At 40.6% G+C, this 7,090-nt stretch overlaps 1 protein-coding gene across 1 annotated transcript in view; it reads right to left on the bottom strand.

Moving 5' to 3' along the window:
• The window catches only part of MAF (MAF bZIP transcription factor), a 56,216-nt gene that overhangs the window by 45,782 nt on the left and 3,344 nt on the right, over positions 1-7,090 (bottom strand). The window lies entirely within an intron of this gene.

Here is a 7,090-nt window from a genome sequence, read left to right as displayed (position 1 = left end):
TGTGTGTGTGTGTGTGTGTGTGTGTGTGTGTGTGTGTGTGTGTGTGTAGTCAGAGAAAGGCAGCTGTGTAGCTAGAGGGGGAGGGGATTAAATGAAGAAAGGGGAGTGATTCCCTTTCCTTTAGCCTTTCCTTCCTTTGGCTTCAGGAACACTGGGTCTCCTTCAGCCCATGCCCATCTCTGCCTCCTTACTATCTTAGAAACCAAGTGAAGTATTCTGGAACGAGAAAAAAAAAATTAGATTTTGTGATGAGACAAGACAGGGTTCTATCTAGACTTGGTTCAGCCACTACATAGCCATGACTCTGGGGGGGGCCCCTTTCCTCTCTCTATGTGTTAGTTTCCCCATCGGTAAAAAGTGTCTGTTTACCAAACCCCTACCTTTATAAAGTTTTAAGCTATATGGACCAGAGTTTAATTATCGATGGGCATTTTCTCCATACCCTACTGTGGATGGGTGTGGGATTGTCCTCCTAAGGTCATAAGTCCTTCTAAGAAGGCAAGGAAGCTGTTTGACTCTGGTGGGCAAAGGCTAGAATTTCTGGTCCATGGTATCTGGGCTGTACTGCCCAGCTAGTGGTAATCTCTGCATTCCTTTGGCCCAAGGAATAGGTAATCTCCAAGTCCACTTGTAGCCCCTAATACCTCCCTAAACCCATAGTCAAGATCAGAGGCACACACTTATCTTGGGTAGACAGAAAGCGCAGGTCAGGTAAAATAGGAGAGGAAGGTCTTTTTATGTTAGCAAAGTAAGAGCCTGTTATAGTCAAGCTTCTGTTACTCCCATATCTTATGTATGGGGGATTTCTAGGGGCATTAAGCTTATGTCCAAGTGTTCTCAGTCACCCCACAAACAAGTCCTTTCTTTTGTGCACAAGAATTTCATAGTAATGACCCTGGAGTGGACACCTGACAATGGGTTGGGACCATGGAAATAGTCAATTCTAGTTGGTAACATTTCCCCATCTTCCTCAGGGTCCTGAATTGTGTCCTTTCATCTTTCCCAGCCATTCAGCATCTTAGAAGTACCTATGCTATACTCTGTGCTAGATTCTGAGAGCTTCACATCTTTTTGGTCTTCCTTTAACGTTTAAAGAAAAACCATGATGTTGTTCTTTAGCACTGGACTGGGACAAACCAGAGCAAATCTGAGCTGTAGCCACGTAGGAATGTTAAATCCAGCCCCTGCTCCTTGGTCTAAGAGTCCAAACCCAGGAGGGTCCACGATAGGCCCAAATTCAGTGAATGCTGCTCTCATCTTCTACCCTTCTCTTTTCAGAGTTTTCCCCTCCTGTCCCCTGCCTTTTGCTACCCCCAGCGGAAACTAGCAAGACAAGTGATGAGTTTGAGTATTAAGTTGGAAAGAGGTAAGAGTGATGATCAGAATACCGGCCAAGAGCGGAAAACTCTGAGCACTCGGGATGCACTGGATACAGTGCTCATATCCAGGACTTCATTAGGCCTCTGCATTGGTCCTGGGGGAAATATAGGAAAGCCATTTCCTTTCTCCTACCTCCTCTCCCCAAACCTCCTCGGCAACCCCCCACCCAAGAATTAATGAGCCTTTCAAATCATAACCAAAGATCTAGAATGAATCTGTGGTCAAGGGAAGAATGCAATTTTGCAATCCAAAGTACTGATTATAGGGAAGATATTATTAAAAAAAAAAAGAAAAAAAAACCAAGAAAAGCAAACTAATTTAGTAGTACATAGGACAAAGGTCTTGAGATAATCTTCCATGATTTTGTGTAAGGAATGGTGTAAATATTGCTTGGAAATCACAACCTGTGTGTAAAAAAAATGTATTTTGTAAGTGTCCAGCCTCAAGACTTTGAAAATACAGTTCTTCGAATGTCAGGTTATAATTTCTCTTTCTTTAAAGATCTTATTTTTGTGGTGGGCTGTTTTGATCTTTTTATTCCAACTTTGTTCTATTGCCCAGGCATATGGAGAACACAGATGATTTTAAAAAATAGAACAATGACCAAAAAAAAAAAAAAGGAAGAACAGACTTCCCATTGCTGTAAAACTATTTTGATAGTCATAAAAATATCGGCATAACAAGGCAAGCTGTTATGAAATATGATCACAATAAAAAATCTACAATACAACCCAGTGTATTTGCAGATAGTTTAAAAAGTAAAGCATTTTGGGGTGGTCTCTTCCAATTATGTGAGAAAAAGGTCGCTCCCTAGAATTTTGTAACAAAGGTAGGAGTGTGTGTGTGTTTGTGTGTGTGTGTGTGTGTGTGTGTGTATCTGTCTGTCTGACTCAAGGACATTTTAAAAGTTGAGGCTTCAAGATGTTTGTCAATAACTGGTAGCTGTGAATAGTATGGCCAGATCCTGTCAAAAAAGCAGGTGGAAGCAAGGCTACAAACGGAGGTCGTTGCTAGCTGGGATCTCCGGAAGCTCGCTTCCCAGCCTTTGAGTCCCTTTCCTTCTTTCCCCTTCCCTCTTCTCTTCTCCCTTCCTCCCTCACTTGGAAGCCCTTGCTCCCGACTGAGCACAGACCACATCAGACCCAGAGCCAGGGCCCTGCTCCCTGATCTCTGCTCCGCCTCCGTGCATAGCAATTTGATCTATTGGGTTGGGTTTTGTTTCTCTCTAAAGGGTAGGGATGCTCACACATTTTTGCAGGACTGTAATTCTTTATGCCACAACAATCATGAGACAGGCTGGGAGACTGGGATTGTCTCACCCCATCTTCTACCCCCGCTGGAAAGAAACACTGCACAGAGCTGGGTTTGTTCAACTGCTTGGGTGGAGTGATTCTTCCAGTGAATTCCCATTTTCTGGGGATGCTTGATCTCTGACTTTGGGAGGTTTTAATCTAAAGTCGAACAGCAATGGGGGTCAGAATGTGTCTTAAGAGAATGCTGCTCCAACTCAAACCTAAGTGCCTCCTTTGGAATTTCAGTTTTCTCAAACCTCCCTAGAATTCTGTGCATCCCCGCAGTCCACGGCCTCCAACTTCTCCAAAGCCCAGGTTATCCCTCTGCGGCCTACAGCCTCCAACCTCATCAAGACCTAGTGTAATTCCCCTGTCTGGAACTCACAGCCTCCATCCTCCCTATAGCCCCCCATATTTCTCTGCAAAGGGCCCAGTGTCTTTGATTTTAGAGCTAGGACAAAGTGTGAAAGCAAACTATACAGTTTCCTTCCTGGGCTTCTTAACCATGGGGAGGACATGGGACCCAAATTGTTCACTTGAGATCTTGGGGAAAAGCCAGAAGTGACCATAAGGGCCAAGCAATCACTTCAGAGGAAGGGAATGTAAGTTATAAAAAGGCTTCTAGCCAGTAGACATGTAAATCGGCAACACAACATGGACTTTTATTCTATGTTTAATGTGAACAGTCCAGAACTATTCTCTGGTACCACCCTTTCCTGTTTTATGGCATAGAACTAAATGATAGCTAAGGCTAGCCACCAAAAAAAAAAAAAAGTTTTATTTTGTTTTGTTTTTTGAAGGGGAGTTGTGTGCCCTATAATTCCATCTTACTTATTCCAAAAGAGCCAAAATTGAAAATGCTATTCTGTGTACAGGCTTTTTAATATATTTCCTGATGTGTTGTAACAGGAAGATATATAAAATGCCTGTATTTTGATGTTGAAATGACTATTAAAATGGATTTGTCTGCTTAAAAAAATGCTTTCAAAACACCCAGGTATCTTTTCCTGAGTCTACCCACTGGATTCTGGAGCTGTAGATTTTTGGATAAGAAACATTAAGAATGGACAAGCCACGGTTGATTGGAAGGCAATATGTCACATTTGGGACAGTTGCTACAACATGGTTCCATTTACCCTCTATTGACTTCAAGTAGCATTTGAACAGTGAAGTTTTAAATGTGGGGCTAGGTCTACCAAAAGCCTCATGATTTTTTTTTAATTGGACTTGCTTTTTAAAAAATGAAATGCAGAAGTAAACAGGCATGTGAAGTAGCAAGATCAGAAAGTTAATACCAGGAGCTTAGAAATAAATATAGACTATTTCCTTTTGGGGGTGGCGGCACATGTCTGAAAAGTACCCCATGAGGGTATGGCTTTTGGACAGATGTTTCTGATATAAGCACCATTTCTTCATTCAAATCAGGAAGTCCAGACCCAATATATGTCAGATAAATGAGAGATAAAATTAAGAATGAGTTTTGAATTAAGAGAACTCTAATAAAGAGGGAGGAAATACTGAGGAACGCCGGCTAATAGGAAAAAAGTCTGATAGAGTACGCTTAAACTGAAAATCTGCCACTGTTATCATTCATGTATTTTTCACTCACGGCTATTTCTGTCAATAACATAATGGGTTTTCACCATGAAGAAATGCAGCACTGGTAAAATCCAAAGAGAAGGGAAGGGCTGTTCATTTTGAGGTCTCGAACCAGCACACACACTCCTGGACTGAACAAGAAAATCATTTGTTTGGGGGTAGTTCAGATACTTTCTCTATCCCTCAATTAGAAGTCTTGACCAGAGAAACCTAGTCACAGTTGTGAATTACTTCATAGCATAATTCTTGCTACTATATACCACTTGGGAAAACTTTCTTTAAGAAAGGAAAACTTGTTTAGATTTTAAAGATTTCTCTGCAAAAATAAATAAATAAACAAACAAACAAACAAATAAAATGCTTCTCATAGTTGTAGCCAGGGGAAAAAACAAACAAACAAACAAACAAAAAAAAACAAAAACCCAAAAACACAGGCACCTTCCCATCTGCCCGAGTCCTAAAGCAGAAGGAAGTCACTGGCATCCTGTACCTTGTAGTAAGTAAATAGGCAGAGTCTGGGACTTTTGCAGGACCCGGGCATCATTAAACTATGTGAAGGTTATTCCTCTCTTCTGTCAAGCCAAATTGTCTAAAAAGAAGCTAAACTCTGTTGAAGACTGAGTCAAGAGGCTGTCCTACGAAGACCATTCATTCCTGTTTTTCCAGTACATAAATGATTTTTCACTGCACAGTGTTCATGTAAATTGTATTATAAGGACACATTTTGAAAACAGACATGGCCAAGAATTTCCGTATGTGTTGGGTCCTCCTGATGGCTCAAACTTTCTGGTAGCTCACTCGGGAGTTGGAATGAAAGGAATGTTAACACTATTTTACACAACGAATCAAACACAGCCTAAGGGAAAAGCTATGCTTTTATGAATATGATTTTTTTCTTTTTTAAAGATAAAGACTTATTTGTAAGGCACATCAACTGGACTGAGCAAGCAGCTCTTTTTTAAAATTAATGTATTACATGCTATATGACAAAGTTTCTAAAAAGGTTCCTTGCTAGGTTTTATTTTAAATTGGTTTTCCTGCCAGACATTGAAAACAAAATCATCCTCTCATCCCTCTTTTCTATCACCTCTTATTTAGCATATACCTAGTACATGGCCAGGCCCTGCTTTAAACTATTCATTCTATTAAATTGCTACATAGATTTAGGATAGAATGTTTAAGAATGTGTTTCTCCCTAATACACTTAAGTGCTTTCAAGTATTAACTCTAATACCTTCTTCCTGAATACTTTTCTATCATGAAGATTTGTTTTCCATAAATTCATTAATTCCCCAACTGTGGAGGTGTTTGCAAAGGCTGTTTTGGGACAGCATGAACCCCCCCAGCCCTTAAATGAAAACTAAACACAGGGTGGTAGAGAGAAAACCTTCAAAGCATTAAGAAAAGTTACTCCCTTCATGATTAGCCAATGAAAGTAAGTTTACCATTAAGATTGTATATTAACTAGAAATAAGCATCAATTAACTTGACTATAATTCTGGCACTATTATCCAATGTGCGGTAAGATAAAAGGTCAGATGCCAGAGGGTACACTTAACTGCCTTATAAAGTTGTGTAGACAGGGTAAAGGAAAGGAGGTGGTAGTGATAATAAAGGGATCAGAACTAGATGTCAGAGAGGACAACCTGTTATCTTTTAAATAAGGCCCTCTCCATTTGCAGTAGCAATATTATCTTCTCTTTCAGAAAACCCATGTGGGCCTGTGTTTCCCAAACAGTGCTGTTTTTGTCTTCTTCTCTATTAGGGCTTTGGGGGAAGTTTACAAAGAGTCCAATCGAATGCTTTTGGAAAACAGTTACATGAATTTGTGTCATTCAAAATAGGTCAATGTTCAGGTGACCTCTCACTGGGAAGGAGCATGAGATTGGAGAAGGGGGAAAAATGTTCTAGTTCGTCTGATTACGTGCTCTTTGGGCACATTTAAATAAATCAAAACCAATAGTTGCCCAGTGAAAGTATTACTCTCTGCTCCCCCATTCTGGACTTCCCTCAATAACATAAAATCACCACTCTCGCCCTCCCCATCCCCACCCCCCAACTATAGTTTGTTACTCAACAGATACAGTTTAGGACAGATATCTGCTTGGAGTTATGGCATTCACAACTGTGTTTTTTTTTTTAAGGTAAATGAAATCAAAGGTGGTGAAAAAATGTTTTTGCTTCAGAAGTCTATAGTAAATCTCAGATCTCTAACAAGAAACCTATGGTATTTGGGAGAGGCAGTAAAAGGGGAACCCATCACCAGTCACACCAAAAACTGTTTATCTTTCATGTGAAGTGGACACTTTGCCCCTAAACACCTGGTCTTCCACAGTCTGCCATCTCTTATTTGAAAAGTGATCAAACAATTGATCAAAATGGAAAAAGGGTCAGTATGACAGCAAACTCCTCTCAGTCTTGCCTCTCCTATGGAGCGATGACAAGAGAGGACCGACCTCTATGCCCTTAGTTATTCCCAAACAGAGAAGTTCGAACTAATCCCCGGAAAGGTCAAGATTCTGACCTCTGTTAAATATCACCCATTCCTAAGGGGGTACCAACGCACACTACAGTCTCCACTTTACCCTGAATTCTTTCTTTCCAACTCTTGTATTAGAAGGAAGGTTTGCTCTAAGGTCCTGCTTGGGTAGGGAGTGGGGGGTGGGGTTGGGGTTGGCTTTGCCCAGTTAAACTATACACTAAGAAACTTGAGTGCAGAATCCAAAATTGCAGTTTATTATTGTTGATTATTCTTTCTTTTGATATAACCAGAGTTGAAAATGAAAGAAAAAGCACAGAGGAACATCACACGTGGTTAG

Source organism: Vombatus ursinus, unplaced genomic scaffold (genome assembly GCF_900497805.2).
Source record: "Vombatus ursinus unplaced genomic scaffold, bare-nosed wombat genome assembly UNPS02014778.1, whole genome shotgun sequence".
Taxonomy (NCBI): Eukaryota; Metazoa; Chordata; class Mammalia; order Diprotodontia; family Vombatidae; genus Vombatus; species Vombatus ursinus.
Note: the sequence above shows the minus strand (reverse complement) of the source record. Positions and strands in the feature narration are given on the sequence as shown.